At 60.7% G+C, this 18,628-nt stretch overlaps 1 protein-coding gene across 2 annotated transcripts in view; it reads left to right on the top strand.

Moving 5' to 3' along the window:
* Nucleotides 1–1,468: 1,468 nt before the first annotated feature.
* Nucleotides 1,469–18,628, top strand: part of PITPNM2 (phosphatidylinositol transfer protein membrane associated 2) — a 100,742-nt gene continuing 83,582 nt past the window's right edge. For both annotated transcript variants that reach the window (XM_081113564.1, XM_081113561.1), the window contains exon 1: nt 1,469–1,498. The gene's annotated coding sequence lies outside the window, so the exon portion shown is untranslated. The remainder of the gene's footprint in view (nt 1,499–18,628) is intronic.

The following is an 18,628-nucleotide window of genomic DNA, read 5'->3' as shown; positions in this document are numbered from 1 at the left end:
AGAGAAAGCAAAACGGGAAACCTCTGGGATTGGATAAAAAGTAAAATGACAGACCCTTCTTTTACTAGGTGGGTACAAGATAGTTAACAGTCAACAATGAACTCAATGACAGGGGCTTTGGAGTCTCCCCAGAGCGTTGCCTGTGTTTTGAGGGGTCCAGGAAAAGGAAAATTACTTGGACATTCCAACGATACGTTATCATAGATGCAAATAGACGACAGACAGGCTCAGATAAGGTAAAGATTGACCATCAGGGAAGATACCGGCCTAGGACACGACTACCCACCATAAACTGCTTTTCGTTAAAATAAGTGGCTGTGTCAATCTATGAACCAGGAGGTCACTGTTCAATTCCCTGTCAGGGCACATGCCCGGGATGTGGGCCAATCCCCAGTGTGAGTTGTGCAGGAGGCAGCCAATTCATGATTCTCATCATTGACGTTTCTCTCTCTCCTCCCCTTCCTCTCCGAAATTAATAAAAATACATATATATTTTTTACAAGTTTTTATCTCACACCATCCTTTGTAGTTACTTTAGGTCTCAGTTTGTCAGGCCTCCAGCAGTTGGACCTCAGCTCTTGGCCACCAGGCCCCTCCCTGCCAATCCCGTCCCCTCCCCGGCGTTTTGTTTTCCAACTGAGGGTCCAACCAGAAGGGAACCTGGCGATGAAGCTGCTTCTGATCCGCTCCCAGTTTCTTCTGGAGCTGGGGCTGAGCCTCTTGCACCCCCCCCCCCCCTCCCGTCTAAGTCTGGCCTGTGGCTGACAGCTGCCCCCACATCCAGGTCCCGGCTTCAGGCGAGCTCGCCCGCAGCGTCCCTGCTGCCTATGGAGTCCAGGGCCGTCCGTTCCCCTAGGTTTGTCATTTTACTCCTGCAGGACACGATTGTTATGATCATCGTTGTTTCAGCCATGGAGTGACCATGCCCGCAGACCTGCTGCTCCTCTGCCCGGCGCCCTTAGCCAGGCCGGGCAGGCGGGGCTGACGGTGTGAGTCCTGCGCTCCAGGCGGCCCCGCCGGCCGGGCCCTGGGGACGGGGACCGCGGGCAGCGCCGGCTGAGCCCGCGCGGGAGCCCACGCGGCCGGGTCCTTCCGGCGGAGGCGGCCCTGCCCGGCCCGGCGCCGCTCCCCGCGCGGCCTGACGGAGGCGCAGCGCCGCCGAGTGAGGGAATGCGCGGCGGCCGGGCGCGCTCGGGCACAGCGGCCGCTGGGGCGCGCGGGGAGCGGCGCGCCGAGAGCTGTCCAGCCGCCCGCCCGCCCGGAGCGCGCAGACCCCGGCCGCCCGCCCGCCCGCCCGCCCGTGCGCCGCCCCCGCCCCGCCGGCGGGAGATGCCCGCGGGGGCCTGGCCGCTCGCGCGGGGGCAGCTGGCGGCGGCGGCCAAGGCGCGCGGAGCCGCGGGGCGCAGGCGGCCCGGCCGGGGCCGCGGGGCCGGCGCCTCCCCGGCGGCGTGAGCGGCCCAGCGCGGCCGGAGAGGACGGAGCGACGCCGGCCGAGCGGGTGAGTGTCTCCGCGGCGCGGCCCCGGCCCCGAGGACCCCGAGCGCCGGCTGCGCGGGGAGAGGCCCGGCCCGGCCGCCCGCGCGGGAGGGTGTGGCGGGCGCGGGGGTCGCCGGCCCCCCGGATTCCGGCCCCAGGTGCTCACGTGCCCCTTCCCGTCGGGGCCGCTGCGGGGCGAGGACTCCCCTCCCCCAGCGGCCAGTGTCGCCGCGGCCGGGGCAGGTGCGCGCAGCGCGGGGCCTGCCTGGAGGAAGCGGCGGGCGGACCTCGGCCCAGCGCCACCGCTTCCCCTCCTGCCCCGGCCTCGCTGGTGGGTGTCGGGGCCTGGGCTTAATGAGGGTCCCCCCGCCCCAACCTGCCCCATCTCCATCCCTGCTGTCACCCTGAGCTGCCCGGAGCGCCTGCTTCTCGCCCACCCACCCTCGCCCTTTCTCACCGGCCCGGGCCCAGGGGCACTGGGAGAGGAAAACTTTCGCGCCCCCTCCCAGGAGGCGCTCCAACCCCCCCCCCCAAACCCACAGGGACCCCCTAAGTCAACACGACGGGCTTGCAGCCGAAACCTCCTCCAGGCGAGTCCCCAGCCCTGTCCCTTCTCGGGGACTGGTGGTCCCCGCCTAGAAATTCTGGGTCCCTCCTCCGCACCCCGTCCCTCCCTCTGAAGGAGGGCGGGCGGCTCCCCAGTCTCCGGCCTGCTCCCTCTCCCCACCCCCGGCTTCTTCGGAGGCCTCCTCAGAGCATCTTTCTCGGCCCACTCCCAGCTCTCCCACCCCCATTGGGAGGCCCTGCTGATAAGACAGACGCCCCTTTTCTGGGGGGGAAGGTGGGAAACGCTCCCCTTCTGGTCCTCGTCTCCCCCAGCGCCCTCTCTGCGCCCACTCCCTCGGGGCTGTGTCCCAGGCCATTGTTTCTCTGATCGACACCCGCCCTCCTGGTTTTATGGCGACTTTGGTGGCTGGTTTATGTTCCTGCTGGACTGTGAGCTCCCGCCGGGCAGGTGTTTCATTCATCCCCCTCCCCGCCCTGGGCCAGATGGAGTGGACGCTGTCCGCCTTACGTTCTTCTGTGAGGAGCCTGGATGCTGTGGTGGGAAGGTCCGCAGCCCCCCCCCCCCCCTCTCTCCCCGTGCAGGGGGAAGGCCTTGAGCTGGGCAGGGCTGTTTGTCCTGTAGGGAGTGACTTGCCAAAGGCCGGGGACAGTACATGCTCTGCTCGGACGGCAGGCACAGGCCCCGGGTCCCCAGGGCGGTGCGTGTGGAGTGGGCTTTCTCTCTGGCTGGCTGCACTGTCTGCCCCGGAGGCCGGAGGGGAGAGGCCGGGGCTGGGGGAGTCAGGGTTCCAGCCCTGGCTGTTCCATAGCATCTGTACAAACTGAACCAAGTCCCTTGCTTTCTCTCTCCTCTTTTTATTTTTTTATTTTTGTTGTTAATCCTCACCCTAGGATATTTTTTCCCATTGATTTTTAGAGAGAGTGGAAGGGAGGGAGAGAGAGAGAGAAACATTGATGTGAGAGAGACATATGGATTCGTTACCTCCCACACGCACCCCTGGTACGTGCCCTTGACCAGCAGTTGAACCCATGACCCTTTGGTGCATGGGGCAGTGCTCTAACCACTGTACCACCGGCCAAGGCCACTTGGCTTCTCTGGGTCTCGGTTGGCCCTTCAGGATCTGGGCCCCGCCTCCTCCCCCTTATCAGCGCTTCCGTAGCAAGACCCCGCTCGCCTCCCCAGGTAGAGTGCGTCCCTCCACCTTTTGCCCCTCATTCGATTTCCAAGCAGAATGGCAGTTAGGGGCCAGCCCATGAGGCTGGGATCCTGGGGGTCGGTGCCGAGTCACGTTTTCCTGGACCCCCTGTCCCAGGCCTGGCCCACGGTGGGTGGGCGCTCAGGAAAGCGTCCGTCAGCTACATGGCGGGAGGGCGGGCCCCACTTCCCTTCCTCCCGGCCTGGGGGCCTGCGTTAACACCAGGCAGATGGTCTCCAACCAGCATCCGGCGAAGCCCCTGACTTGGCCTCGAGGAGATTAGAAGAGGAAACTTCTGTTGCTTCAAGATCCTGCTTTCCGGGCGAACGTCCTGTGAGGCAGGGGCAGCCCTCTCGCTCCCGAGGAGCCACGGCAGGCGAGGCCGGCAGTGCCACACGTCTCAGCCGCGCGTGCCCGCCTTCAGCCCCTTTGCAGAAAACTGCTTATCAGACCCCCTGCCACGGGCACCGGTGCCCCGAAGTGGTGTTTGCTCAGCGGCTCCTTGGTGGTCCCGTGGGCGTTATTAAGTGGTTCCTGGGCACCTGGGGATGTTATCAAAGAGAAGCAGTCCTCGCGGGGTTTGCTTTAACACCTGGGCATCGGGCCCCTGGCTTCTTACAGAGTCTCCTATGAAAAACTAATTTTAGAATTTAGGGGAGCTAGTTGCGTCCTCCTGGGATGATGAAGGAAAACCGCCTATTGTCTGTGTCCTGCGCACATGGCATGTGTGTGGCCTGCCCCACGGGCCCTGCGGGTAGCGAGGAGTCTTCCCCCATGCCCCCCGAGAGGGAAGCTGAGACACACAGGGAGGTGAACTGATCCCCAAAGGCTGCCTAGGTTTGTACCCCCACCCCCACCCCACACTCTTTTCCGACCTCTCGGTCACCTCCTCCCCCTGGCGGGCAGGCTGCTCGGTGTCCAGCGAAATATGCCATCTAGCAACTGTATTCACTTATCCTCAGGGTCAGCCTACCCATTTCTACTTCCCTGCACTGTCTGCCGAGGTGGGTGTGTGTGTTTATGTGTAAATCTGTCTGTCTGTATTCTTTACAAGTCCTCACAAAAGATTTCTGGAAAACTGGACAGACACGCGCGTTGAATCCAATAAGTAACATTGCACCTACCAGTCAGGCCAGCTGGCCGCGTGGTCAGGGAGGCGCATCCCCACAGGCGACACCTGGGCATTGGTGGTCTCCGTGTGTATGCGCACGCCACCTAAGTGTTGCTCCAACAGCAGGCAGAGCTCAGAAGAGGAGGCGCCCTTCTGGGAAAGGCAGTCAGGGTGGACTTCCTGGAAGAGGTGGGATTTGAAGAGGCCTCGAAGAATGGGTGGACTTGTGACAGCCAGAGCACCTGGAAAGGGTGTAGGAGTTAGAGTCTAAAATCTGTGTTTATGGCCCAGCCCCGCCACCCCCCCACCTCAGAACAGGTCTTTTTGGTGGGAAAGGAGAGAACTGGTCCGGGGGGTAAAGTGGGGAGCCTGGTAATGCCTTCTCAGATCCTCTGCTGTCTCGAGGGAGGGCCTGGAGGCAATGGAACGGGAGGGCTGCGCCTCATTGGGGAGGATGAGAAGCGGAGGCCAGCAGAGGAGAAGGGACTCGCCTAAGACCTGCCCTTCGGCCTGGAACCCAGGTCCCTAATTGCCGGCTCAGGCCGAGAGGGGCAGTAGCCCTGTCCATTGACTCCCCCCCGCCCCCAACCCCCTGTAAAATGGGTTTGGGGTCCTGACTTCCTCAAACACCATGGCAAACCCCTGCAGAACCTTTAGGGCCAGAGTCACACAGAGCCTGCCGGGAGGAGAGCTGGTGTCGCTCACATTACTGATGTTAGCCATCGCCAGAAGCCGGGAAGGAAATGAACCCGCAGGCAGGTTCCGGTAACAGACAGTCCAAGCGCAAGCCACAGCCTTGGACGAGAGGGTTCCGCCAGCGGTCTCACCCTTCCTGCACCCTTCCCTCTGCCTTTCTCCAGGCCCTCCCCCTCTCCCCCCCCCCTGCTGGTTCCCCACGGTGGGAGGGGCCGGGAGTCGGGGTGAGGGAGAGAGCTATCCAGGCAGCAGCAGGACGAGGGGGCCCTGAGGCTGGTGCCCATCTGGGATGCTGACATTCGGCGTGGACACCACGGCTGCAGCCGGTGGCCCCCAGAGCAGACCTCCAGGTAGAAGAGCCCACAAACCCCGAGTGAGTCAACACTGAGCCCGTGCTCCCAGCGGGAACTCGGGGTGAGGGTCCCGCGAGCTTCGGCACCACGTGTTTGTCCGCCAGTCGCTACATAACCTCGTGTGAAAAGGCGCCTTACTTAATAGATACTGTTGATTCATGAACATTGATCTCGGCCAACAGCGCCAGCACTCACGCAGCGGAACGAAGCATGTCGAGCAGGCATGTTTTCTGCAAAAGGCACGTCACAGCCATCCTGTGCTCAGGGGCACTGGATAGCAGGTGGGGCCATTTTAAATATATTTCAGAGAGAGAGAGAGAGAAGCATCAATGATGAGAGAGAATCATTGATGGGCTGCCTCCCGCACGCCCTGGACTGGGGATCGAGCCCACAACCCGGGCATGTGCCCTGTGACCGGGAATTGAACCCTGATCTCCTGGTTCATGGGTCAACGCTCAACCACTGAGCCACACCGGCCGCGCATGGGGGCCATTTTAAACTTGTGAAATTACCAACAAAAACCCCACAAAAGTGTGAAAATCGTGGCACTGAACAGACAGTGTGAGCTGGAACAAGCAGGGTGTCCCCTGGTTCTGCCTCAGCTGGGAACACGCACCTGAAGTGACTCAATGTCCTTGCCTCTCTGCACGAGTCCACGGGTGACCTCAAAAGCGCCAGGAGCCTCGACTCGGGGTTACAGATCGTTTCCATGAGTCAGCGAATCGGTAACTATGGAATCCGAGTCATGGGGATTGACCATACAAAGAGCTTCCTCCTGAGCTGCGGCCCGCGTCGTCGCACGGGCCAGGAAGCGGCTCAGAGAGGGCTAGTGACTTGCTGGCATTTGCACAGGGACCGGCGGAGCCAAGACTTCCACCTGCCGCTGGTGGGCTCCAGGTGTGGCTCCCACGCCTGAGCTCTGGCGGCGGCACTTGTGGTAGATTCTTCCCTCCTCCTGTCTCCCCCGGTGCCGGGGACGCCTCTGCCTCCCTTGTGTTCGGGCCTGTCCCTTCGGGTAGCGCCAGCGTCTGGCACAGGGCACCTCGTCGATGCTCAGGAAGTCCTGGGGCTGTGAAGGCCGGGGCTGCAGATTCTCGGGTTTGCTTGGCGTTCGCTTCCAGCAAAAGGAGAAGCAGCCAGGCCTGCTCTCCCTCCCTCGGGAAGGCCGCCACCTCTCCTCTCCGTGAGCCGTGAGGACAGCACTGGCCCCCGAAGGAGGCGTTTGAGGCCAACCTGCAGCTTCCTGGGGCCTCCGGTCCTGGCCGCCTTCCTCCTGGGAACCTTTCCAGCCACGCTGTGCTCCGGGGCCCGGGAGGAGCCGCGGCGGGAGGATGGGGGATGCACGGTGCCTGCCGCTCGCTCTCCTCTCCCAGGCTCCGTGGCCCTCCTCGGCCACGGGTGGCGTTTTCTCTTTTGACAGCTGGGGCTGCCCCACCTCGAGTCTCCTGAGGGTCTGGCTGGCTGTGAGCCCTTCCCCATTGCTGCCCTGGGGAGAGGGAGTCAGGGCTTGCAGCCTGCCGGCCTCACCTCGGGCCACAGAGGGATCCAGCCCCGGGGAGGCCCGCCAGGCCCCAGTGTCCTGGGTGAGGCCGGTGGGGGAAGGGTACTGCTGGCTGTCCCTTCGCCCCTTTAAAAGCCGTCTGAGAGGGGGGGGGTGGGGGTAGGGGGTTAGGGACAGGGATGTGTGTGTGTTAGGGTGGAAATAGATGACCATTCCCATTTCATCAGGGGGCAGCTGCCGTCCACCCCAGGCTGGCCTGGAGGCGGGCCTGGCAGGCGTCAAGGCCAGCTTAGCCCAGCCCGTCCGGTCCCTGGGGCCCGGCTGAAGGGCCCGTTAATTGCTTTTCTCGGCACTTTGTGAGAGTTAACTTTTCACTTGCGGTTTTGGGTGTGTGTGTGTGTGTGTGTGTTTTTCATAAAGAGGGAGAAAAACCAAACACTTTGTGCAATTAGAATATTTCCCTCTTGGGCTATCGCAGCGGCTCAGCTCCGAAGCCCTTTGGAAACCACACACAAGCACAGGCGCGAGGCTCCGGGTGGGGGGGCATCCCGCCGGCTCGGCTGGTCACTCACCGAGACCGCCAGGCCGCGGGGTGAGGAGACAGCGATGTCACACTCATTCTGGGTTCGCTCCTGGGAGCACATTTCAGCGAGCCGATGGGGGCTGTGGGTCCAACAGGCCGCACGTGTCTTGTGTGGCTGAGCATCTGGGAGCGGGGCGGCTGCAGCCTTCCCCACGGCAGCCGTGGGTAACGACGGTGTACGGGGGGCGTGTTGGGTGTGTCTTAAGAACCCAACAGGGAGACCCCGTGGGTAACAAGAGGCTGGGGCGTCCAGAGCTCTCGGGGCTTTGCCATCCGTTGGACAGGCATCCCCGAGGCCCCGTGTCCCCCTCGGCGTGGGACATTTCCCCCAGCGAGCCACTGTGTTTCCGCCAGGACCAGGGTCTGCATGAACCGGCTCGGGAAGGAGCTCATTAATCCGTCCTCGGGGGCAACGCGGCCGGTGCGTGTGCAGCCGGGAGTGGCCAGGGCCTGGTTCCCAGATGCGGGCATTAGTATGCGGCTGGAGTGCCCTCCTGGCCGAGGCAGAGCGGCCGCTTTTATTCTGGTTCCCAGCCTCGGGTGACTCACTGCGGCCTCGGGAGTTCACGCGAATGGCTGCTCGAGGGCACAGCCTGTCCTGCCCTCCCGGGGGGCCGGGGTGGAGAGCCCCGAGGACGTCCATTTTTCTTTTCTTTTTTAATATGTTTTTATTGATTTTCTTTTTTTTTTTAAGAGAAGAAGGGAGAGGGAGAGAGAGATAGAAACATCGATGAGAGAAACACGGGTCGGCTGCCTCCTGCTCATCCCCTGCTGGAGATGGAGCCCCCAACCCAGGCGTGTGCCCGGACCGGGACTCGAACCGGTGACCTCGTGGTGCATGGGATGATGCTCCACCACTGAGCCACACCGGCTGGGCCCGTTTTTCTTTTCCCCTCTGTTCGTCCTGAGGAATGTCCCGGCTGACTGTCCAGCGGGGGGGAGAGAAAGGAATTCAGAAGCTTAGGAGTGGGCCAGCCGGAAGGAGCATTGGAAAAAGCCAAGTCCAAGGGTGTGACCTTTCTTCCCACCCGGAGGAATGGCTTCTGTTTCCCCGAAAGCTGAGCCTCCCAGAGCTGTGCGTTGAGGGCATGAGACGCAAGGACTCGGGCCCCCGTGATGAGCTGGGGGCCGGCTCCTAGAATCTGGGTGTCCTCGTGGCCTGATAGCTGCAGGGCTGGTGTCCGGAGGGTTTTAGGCTAATCGTGTCACCCCAGCAGGTGACCTTGACTATGGACGTTTCCGGCTGCTGAGATTCCTGCTCTAGGAGAAGGCAGCTCTTCCCACATCAAACCTCAGGGGCCCGGGTCTGGCCCAGCTGCTCTGTAAGCTGAGGGGCCCTGGCTTGTTCGTCTTTGAGTCACCGGTGCCCAGCACAGTGGCCTGGTGACCGTTTGGGGGAGGCAGTGGCAGTAGGTCCAGAGGTGGAGGGGTCTTGTCTACCCAGCTTTAAAAAAACACGTTTATTTACTTATATTTTTACTTATTTGCTTATTTGTTTGTTTATTTTAAAACCCTGATGTCTGGGACTTACCCCCAGAGAGTTTTTTTTAAAAAAAATATATTTTTATTGATTTCAGAGAGGAAGAGAGAGGGAGAGAGAGATAGAAACATCAATGATGAGAGAGAATCATGGATCGGCTGCCTCCTGCACGCCCCACACTGGGGATCGAGCCCACACCCTGGGCATGTGCCCTGACCAGGAATCGAGCCATGACCTCCTGGTTCATAGGTCAATGCTCAACCACTGAGCCACACTGGCAGGGCCCCAGTTTTTGTATAAACCTTCAGTGCACGCAGTGCTTCTGCTCGCTTTGGCTTACCTCTGACGGGGGACAGTGAAAGGCAACTGGGCTGAGAGGGCATAGGGTCCGGAGGTGTGAGGGGACCCTGGACTCCCACGCCCCTCTGGGGCCCTGGTTTCTGTATCCTTCAGTGGGGGTAGAGGTGGTCCACGCCGAAAGGAGACGTTGTGAGAGTTTAAGAAATGTTATTGCATTCTCTCAGAGGGATGCAGTGTGTCGGTGTGAGCCCCGAGGGTGGTTAGGGTCCCTTACATAGGGTAGAAGTGTGCAATATAGGGTCAGGGTGTGGGTGCACAAGCTGGTCAAGCAGAGGAGAGTGGGCCAGGCGGAGCGGAGTTCTTCTTATCCTGCTTTTGCAGGCTCTGGCCGTGTGCCCCAAGCTACGGGACCTTATAACAATTCTAGAGGCCTGGTGCACAAAATTTGTGCACTGGTAGGGTCCCTAGGCCTGGCCGGCACCAGGGCCGATCTGTGGGGCAACTGGCAGGGTGATGGGGGTGGGGGTGCTCCCGCTGGTACCTGCTTTGGCTGGCCTGGGGCCTGCGGGCTGGGGGCAGCTCCTGCATTGAGCACCTGCCCCCTGGTGGTCAGTGCGCATCATAGCGACTGGTTGTTCTGCCGTTTGGTTGATTTGCATATTAGGCTTTTGTTATATAGAAATATATTTCAGAAAACACGTCCAAGCAGCAGAGTTGAGGGGTAGTTCATCCTACCTCCAGGGATGCTGTGCAGATGCAGCAAGAGGCCGGAGGGGAGGGTGGCTGTGGGAGCTGCCCGCGCCTGCCCTGCACCCGTGGTCAGGGACGGCCTGGGCCCATCACTCACAGGCAGGAGTCTGGGTGGCACCTGGCCTTCCACCTGCCAGAGGTTCCCACCCTCGCAGAGGCGCGGCTCCCGGAGAAGGTGGCAGGCGTGTGTCCTGCCTCTCGGTGGCCTTAGCACTCACTGACTTGCAGCCCGTGTAGCTGCAGGGGAGGGGCCCGGGGGGCACAGGGCCTCCTGCTGCACAGACTCGGGCTGGCTGGCTCCATGCTCCAGGAACTGGAAGCCAGGAGGGTGGCTGAGTCAGAGCAGAAAGTCTCTGCTAAGTCACACTTGCCTTCATTAGGCTAATTACCGTTCGCTGTGAAGTGACTCCGGGAGCGGCCTGGGAAACGCGTTCCCGGGCAGCCGAGTGCCGCATGGGGCTGTCGGCCGCTTCCCACCCACCAATGAAGGGGCCTCATTGCGGACTTCGGTCCGGGTGGCGGGTCCTGGGTTGCACGCTTCATGCCTTATCTGCGAAATTTAAGGCCGTTCAAAGTGAACCGTGACACAGCTCACACACGTATGTACCAGGAGTGTAAGTCGGTCGTAGGTTACTCAGAAGATGAGCGGAGACGGAGGGCAGATTTGCAGAAGGTCATGGGGATTGCGAGCGAGGGGTGGGGCGTGTGGAAAGCGCTGGTGGTTTTCGGTGGCATGCCCGTCCCCTCTAGGGCCTCAAGCTAGCCCATCACCCAAAGCACACCCACCAGGCGGCCGGATGAGTAGCGTTCAGGGCCCTCACTCTGTGCCAGGTCCTCACCGGCCCTCCGCAGCAGCCCCATTTCACAGAGGATAAAACAGGCCCAGAGGAGCAAAGGGACGCCCAGGGGCTTCAAGCCCAGACTGTCTGGCTCTGGAGCTGGAGGCTCAACTGCTGTTTTAGACAGATCACCTGACGCTGGGTGGGATCGGGAGTCCTCTAGGCCCCTGGTCGGCAAACCGCAGCTCTCGAGCCACCTGCGGCTCTCTGGCCCCTTGAGTGTGGCTCTTCCACAAAACACCACGTGCGGGCGCGCACGTACAGTGCGACTGAAACTTCGTGGCCCATGCTCAGAAGTCGGTATTTTGTGGAAGAGCCACACTCAAGGGGTCAAAGGGCCGCAGGTGGCTCGCGAGCCGTGGTTTGCCGACCACTGCGCCTAGGCTTCCGAGAGCCCAGGATGTAAAACTTCTGTCCGTGGGGAAGCCTGTCCCCGGGCAAAGCTGGAGAAGGGACACTTCTCCTCTCCCCTCGCCAAGGAGCTGTGTGTGCAGGGACATCCGTGCCCCGAGGCCAGGGTGCCCACGCAGGCTGGTACTTACCCGCCGGAGCCCATTGTGCCGGCTCCTGTGGTGACAATCTTCGCCAACTCCCCGCGGAGCACAGGTGGTGTCCTGGGCGTGTTTTCACCTTCTCCCGCGTGGGGCTGGGGGCGGGGCTCTCTCTGCATTTGGGCCTCCGAGCTCCAGCTTCGCTGAGTCCCCGCGAGCACAGCTGGAGCTGAACAGACGGGGTTTCGGGAGGTAGAGGCTTTATTTTTAGCTGCACGGCCTCTGTGATTCTGTCTCTATGGAGATACCAGGCAAGGGGCCACCAGGCTCCAGGCTTTTCCTGCCGGTGAGGGAAGCGGGTCCCCAGGCAGCCTGGGCTCTCGGTGAGGGACCAGGACCTCCGTCAGGGTGTGTGTGTGTTCAGTGTCAGAGAGACAGAGAGTCAGAGAGAGACAGAGATGCTGCTTGAAGCTGTGCTGTGTGACCGTGGGCAGATTGCTTGACCTCTCTGGGCCTGCCTTCATTTCCTCCCCACCTCTTCTCTGGATCAGTTCCCTCGGGCGGTCTTTGCGTCTGTGGCGAGGTTTGAGTGCTGTGTGTGCCCACGTGCGTTACTCTGACCCACGGGGCCCTCAGTAGCTCGTCCAGGAACATTCCATTCCTCCTTTGTTTTGCTACTTTTCCCTGTATTTTGGCTTCTCCATTCGAAGGCAGAGAATGAGGAGCGTGGAGGGAAAAGTATTCGAGTCCTCTCCGTACATTATCACGAACGGTATTATCCAGGGAGGTGGAAAGGGCCTCCCCTCCTACCACCCGCGTGTCACCGTGTGGAGTTGATGGAAATACTCTCTCTTCTGTTCCCGGTGAGGTACAGAGCTTCTCTTTGGGATGATGAAAAGTTTCTGGAAATAGTGGCACAGCATTGAGGGTACCCTTCATGCCACTGACTTGCACACTTAAAAATGGCAAGAAAAAAACTCAGGCCCTCACTGGCCAGTGCTGCTCATTGGTTAGAGCATCGGTCTGTACACTGGAGGGTCTCTGGTTCGATTCCCGGTCAAGGACACGTACCTGGGTTGCAGGTTCCATTTCCACCCCCAGTCAGGGCACGTGCAGGAGGGAACAATCCATGTGTGTCTCTCTCACTGATGTTTCTCCCTCTCGCTCTCTCCCTCCCTCCCACTCTCTCAAAAAATAAATGAAAAAAAAAATACGCTCACTCCTTGGGTGAAGATTAAAAAAAAAAAAATCTCAGGCTCATCTTGGAACCTCCAGGGGGTCTTGGCCCATCGCCGTTGCCTGTGCATTTGCAGAGCATCCGGCTGCCCCCGGCTCTGGGAGAGGCGCCCGCACCCGCGGGCCTGGCCGAGGCCACCTGCGTGCACCCCGCTGCTCTCGCTCACGGGGAGGGTGTTCCTGGCAGTTAAGGACGGGCGGCGGTGGCGGAGTGTCGCTATGGCGTGCTGTGCACCTGACACGGGGCTTGTCCTTTTATGGCACTCGCCTGCTCTGGGCGAGTGGAAAGATAAATACCTTTTCAAAGAGCAGATGCCAACTGCCCCGGGTCCCGGGGTTCACAGCTGCGAGGCGCGTGGGAGACGGCTCTGCCGAGGGCAGGTGCTGCGCCCGGGTTTGCAAGAGGATGGCCCGTGCGGCGGGGCGGAGCCCACACAGACAGCACGGGCTGGGAGCGGGGGTCCTGCCGCTCACCCGGCCCTGAGGTTTCACGGAGAACGAGGGTGAAGGCGCCTGGTGCCTCGAGGGGCTTATGCCGGCTTAGACTCATCTGTCTCTGGCCCGTGGGCGGTGGAGAGGTCCCGGGCTCCCCGAGGGTCTGGAAGCCTGGAAGGTATGGCTGGGGGTGGGGGTGGGGGTGGGGATGGGGTGATGATTGGAGGGATTCCCACGGAACCAGCTCCCAGAGGGCTTCCAGGGCCGGTGTGGTGTTTTCTCACCGTTCAGGAGGCCGGACGCCCGGATCCAGGTGTGGGCCCCTCCCCGAGGCTCGGAGGGAGAATGTGCCCTCTCCAGCTCTGGCGGCGGCCGCCTCCGAGCATAGACCTGTGGGCGCAGCGTCCTCCGTCCCTGCCTCTGTCTTCTCTGTGCGTCTGTCTCCCCTCTTCTGTAACGGACCCCAGCCCTTGGATTCAGGCCCCACCCGGCTCCAGCATGACCTCATCTTAGCTCATTACATCGGCAAAGACCCTGCTTCCAAATAAGGTCACATTTTGAGGTTCCAAGAAGGACCTGAATTTGGGGAGGGGCACACCCTTCAGCCCAGTGAGTGCCCAGCTCGCTGCAGGAATGAGGGCGGGAGCGAAGACTGGGGAAAGCCATCCGTGTGCGGGCGTGGGGGGCCTGGGGTGGGGGCACTGGTGGGGGCTCCTGGGTCATGTCCTCTCCCCGCCAGGCCACTGGCCTCTGCGCCCAGCGCGGGGCCACCTCCTGACCGGGGGCCGGCGTTCGGTGGCACCGGGACGTATACTGCAGGGAAAGCCAGGACACGCCGGGGGTTCTCTGCTTCCTTTCTGCCCAGGATCTCTCAGCTCCTTTCCCCCGGAGCCAGGAAGGGAGGTGGAGACGGCTCGGTGACCTTGGGCAAGTCAGCTGTCTGTCGAACCCTAGCCTCCGTCTGCAAGGGAAGGAGGCCCTGGGTGATTATTTCCATTTTACTGCGGAGAAAATGAGGGGCCAGGAAAGTGTGCCCTTGGGTCCCACTGGAGGCGGGACTCCAATCCAGGTGCCCACCTTCCCAGCCTGTCCCTCAGGCCTCTGCCACCTCCTGCAGGAAGTCCTCTGTGATGCACCTGAATCGTGTGGTTCCTCGGGTCTTTACTGCGCCTTGGGTGTGACATGAATTCACAAATCCTAGCCTGCTGTTCCGATGGTGCATAGGGGGGACAGGGACGGGTGTGTGTGTGTGTGTGTGTGTGTGTGTGTGTTCCCTGCCTTCCTTTCCTCCTCCTTTCTGAACAGGCAGGAGCTACGTGGTGGGGTGTCTCTCTGTGCTCCCCCAGCACAGCACCCAGCACAGCACCCAGCACAGCGCTCATGACACCGGGTGTGGACCAGCCTCAAAGACATAAGCAGAGGATTAAACACCAGGCGAACTACTAAAAGCCAAAAAAAAAAAAAAAGCTTTCTTCTTTCAACAGATGCCAGAAAAGCATTTGATAAAGTCCAACAGCGTCCATGGCTCTTAAAAACCCAGAGACGAGGACGAGGCTCAGATCTCACCGCGACAAAGAACAGCCCCGGTCAGCAGGGCGCGATCCCGGTTTCACAGTGAAACCCCCCAGCCGCGTCTGCGGGGCCCAGAGCTCCCGGGCTCGGCCAGAAAGGGATTACGGGATCCAGACGGCATCTGGAAGACACGGCTGTGGGAGGCCCTCCCTTTCATGCCGGCTGCAGGGCGATGATACCTCTCCTCGCGGGCGGGTGAGGGCAGGAGCCGGGCCAGGATGGAGCACGGCTCTCGGAAAGGAGGCCGTACCCTGACGTCTCCAAGCGGGATCACGTTCGTCTTAGGTGTCCAGAGAGACGCCCTGAGAAGTAATTAGAAGCAGTAAGACAGGGGTGGTCTCCGCACGGCGTGCAGCATGCGGTTGGAGATCTGCTGTTTCTGTTCGGGCCCGTGGGCGCCGGCCATGGCACGGTGTTTGTCCCCAAGGATGGCAAGGCGTTCAGGTCCTGTCAGTCCAAGTGCCGAAAGGAACCTGAGGAGGAGGCACAGTCCTGGCTCGGTCAGGCGTGTCCCCCTCCAGCAGCCCAGCCGGTGCAGCCCTCGCCAGGCAGATCTCATTGAAATGCGTCGAGCTGAGTGGACGGCGAGCAGGTTGGAGAAAGATCAAGAACGACAGAAAGCTCAGGGCGTCAGAGTCCAGCGAACACACACCTCCTCCGGCCCCCTCTGCGAGGGAAGCCGCCGGAAGACACAGCCGTCCGGAAACTGCGAGAGGATGTGGACGTGGAAGTTGTTTCTGACGATCGTCACTGTTTAACCGTTTCTGCGAGCGCGTTGGAAAGTCTCCGTTAGAGATTTAGCGCGCCTACGGGGTTGGTTTATTTTTTCACCTGAGATGATTCAAATGAAAAGGTGATTAAAAATACACTTCTTGCCCTAGCCGGCTTGGGTCAGTGGATAGAGCATCGGCCTGTGGATTGAAGGGTCCCGGGTTCGATTCCGGTCAAGGGCATGTGCCCAGGTTGTGGGCTCGGTCCCCAGTGGGGGGCGTGCGGGAGGCAGCTGATCAATGATTCACTCTCATCATTGATGTTTCTATCGCTCGCTCCCTCTCCCATCTGCTCTCTGAAATCAATAGAAACATCTTTTACAAAAATGCATCTCTCTACATTCCTATCTGCAAAACGTCAGGCAATACGGACACTAGATTGCATCACAGTGTTAAACCTTTGCTGATAGACATGCTGTGTAAGTCAGGGAAATGCTGCAAACACAGAGTGAGCTGTGGACACGCAACGGCCATGCCCCTGGGGTTACGGCACCGGCAGCGTTGATGTAGTAACACACTTGGCACCGAGGGGCCCAGGGTCGGCGGGAAGCACATGCTCCTCTACACCCTTGTCTGCACGCTGCTCCCTGCAGATAGCCGCCGTTGCTGGTGTTTGTGTATGTCTGTTCTTGCTCTGCACAGATGAGTATGTATTTTTGCAAAGAAAACCCGCTAATAGCTGCCACCTTGTGCACCTGCTTGCTTTGTTGTTGGCGTTAATCCTCACCCGGGGATATTTTTTCCCATTGATTTTCAGAGAAAGAGGAAGGGAGGGGGGCGGGGGAGAGAGAGAGAGAGAGAGAGAGAGAAGCATCGATGTGAGAGAGACACATCGATTGGCTGCCTCCCACATTCCCCTCAACCAGGACGGGGAACAAGCCTGCAGCCCAGGTACATGCCCTGGACTGGGAATCAAACCCGAGAGAGACCCTCCGTGCGAGGGCTGACGCTCCAGCCACTGAGCCACACGGGCCAGGCCTGCACCTGCTTTTTTTGACTTAAGAATTCGTAAGTCCCGGAGGCGGTCCTCTGTCGGTCCACGTAGATCGCCCCGGCTCTTTAACGGTGGGCTTAGCGTTCGGCTGCCGGAAACCCCGTCATTTATTCCACGGCTCCCTTTTGCCTGGCGTTTTGGATTTTAACAGCAGAACATTGCAAGCAAACCGAGCCGTGGAGAGCGCCCTGGGACATAGTTTCCGTGCAGATATACCCTCACATCTGTGGGATAATTCCCGGAACTAGAGTAGCTGGTCCAGGCTGCTTCCTTCCATTTCAGTGGCTGTGGCTACATCGATCTCGATCTCCGTCCAGGTAGGGCCAGTTCACACGCCCGCTTAGGACGTGAGTGCCGGGCCGTGGTTTTTAACCTCAAAACCCCAGGCAAGGGAGAGCTTTTAAGTAAAATGAAAATCAGGAGAAAACCATGTGAGAGCCTTTTTTCTACCGCAAAGGCGGCTCCGGCCGGTTCCTGGCACAGCTGGGTGAGGACGCCAGGTTGCAATGCGGCCGGAAGATTCCTTGTCGGCCGGCGGGGGTGGGGGTGCCGGCCGCGGGGGTGGGGGTGGCGGCCGGCAGGGCTGGGGGTGGCGGCCGGCGGGGGTGGGGGTGGCGGTGGCAGGGGTGGGGGTTGCAGTGGCGGCTGCCTTGCCCTCCGCAGCCCGCGGCCTGTCCACCACCAAGTATCTGAGAAGCTCCAGGAGCTTTACAATTACACCAGGACTTGTAAAATTGCAAAATAACTTTGCCAAGTAAGGACATTATTTTTAAAGCGTCGCCATTCACAGGTGTTCCCAGGGCTGGGGGAGGAGCAGGCGGGGAGTTCGTGTTTAATGATGACAGCGTTGCAGTTTGGGACTATGAAAAAGTCCTGCACGTGGATGGCGCTGGTGGTTGCACAACAGTGTGAATGTGCTTAATGCCCCCGAGCTGTGCACTTTTTTTTTTTTTTTTTTTGAGAGTGAGATGGAGGCGCAGAACGGGCTGGTCCGACACCCACGGTTTTTTCCGTCGGGAGGGATCTCTCCAAGGCCTCCCATGAGAAGCAGGGGGGTCCCAGCCACACATCAGACCCCCAGCCCAGGATCCCAGAGCTGGGCAGAAAAGTCCCCGTAGCTTCAGGCTGTAAAAACCAGCAGCGATGGTGGCTGAGTGTCAGGGAGGCTGCCGGAGTCCCAGGTGTTCCTCTTAAAGGGCCAGCCCATGAATTTACTTCCTCTGCACTCCAGCGCTGGGCAGTGGCTCTGGGGGAATCCAGGGACATACGGGGAGGGACTGGATTGCCTGGCGTCTGGGCAGGAACTCGGGGGCCGCTTTCTCCCAGGCAGGGGTGCTCGCAGGGGTCATTGTTCCTGTGCTGGGACCTCCCCCATCCCAGAGACTGGCAGCCATATCTGAGTTTCCATCAACGTGCAAGCTGTGCTAATGGCCGGGAACATTTATGTTACGTGTTACCTGACCACACACAGAAAGGCAGCCGTTCAGGGTGGCCATCCTCTCAGGAACAGAGCGACACTAAGAAGTAAGAATGAAAGAGAGTGAGTGGGGCCGTTGCCCGTCTGGCCCCATCAGCCACGTGGTTGCCATTTCGCCTGGAGCCGAGGAGGGCATGGCGGTGACCTGCTCACTGGGGTGGGGGAGACCTTGAGGGCTGGTGACGGAGTGGTTCCCAGGCAGGAGCTGGGGCTGGGCCTTCAGGGCCCCGCGGTCCCAGAAAAGATCCCGTCTCTGTCCCCGGAGGCCGGGGCTGACCCCCCTCCCAGCGCCTGGCCGCCCTGGCTGTCTCACCTCTCCGTGTTGAAACAGGAGTCCCGGCTCCGGCCGGATGCTTCCTGAGCCCGGCACGTGTGAGACGAGCAGGGCACCGTGTTCCTGTGACCTCGCGATCAGATAGCTCCTGCAGGCAGAGCCTTTGCCCGCCCCGGCCCGCCGCGGCTGCGGGGACTGACCGGCAAGAGAGAGCTGCCCGAGGCGCCACCTGGGCCCTGCCGGTTGCCCAGCTTCCCAGACTCGAACCGTTGTCAGGAAACCCAGGCCGCAGTCCGTGCCTCTGGGGTGGCTGTGCATGCAGGTGGGTGGCCCCGGGGGTGTCTGCCTGGGTTCTGACTTTCTCGTGTTTCTCCTCCCTCCATGTGCAAGGTCTGTGGTCCTCAAGCCACTGGGGGTGGGGGGGGGTGCGTGGAGAGAGAGAGAGAGAGACTAGTCTCAGGAAGACGTCCCGAGGCCCCAGGGAGACCCCTGGCTTGGGCCAGTGCATCCCGGGGCTCCTGGCTGTG

The sequence above is a fragment of the Myotis nattereri genome, assembly GCF_964212035.1.
Source record: "Myotis nattereri genome assembly, chromosome: 19".
NCBI classification, from domain to species: domain Eukaryota; kingdom Metazoa; phylum Chordata; class Mammalia; order Chiroptera; family Vespertilionidae; genus Myotis; species Myotis nattereri.
This window is presented reverse-complemented; position numbering and strand designations above follow the sequence as displayed.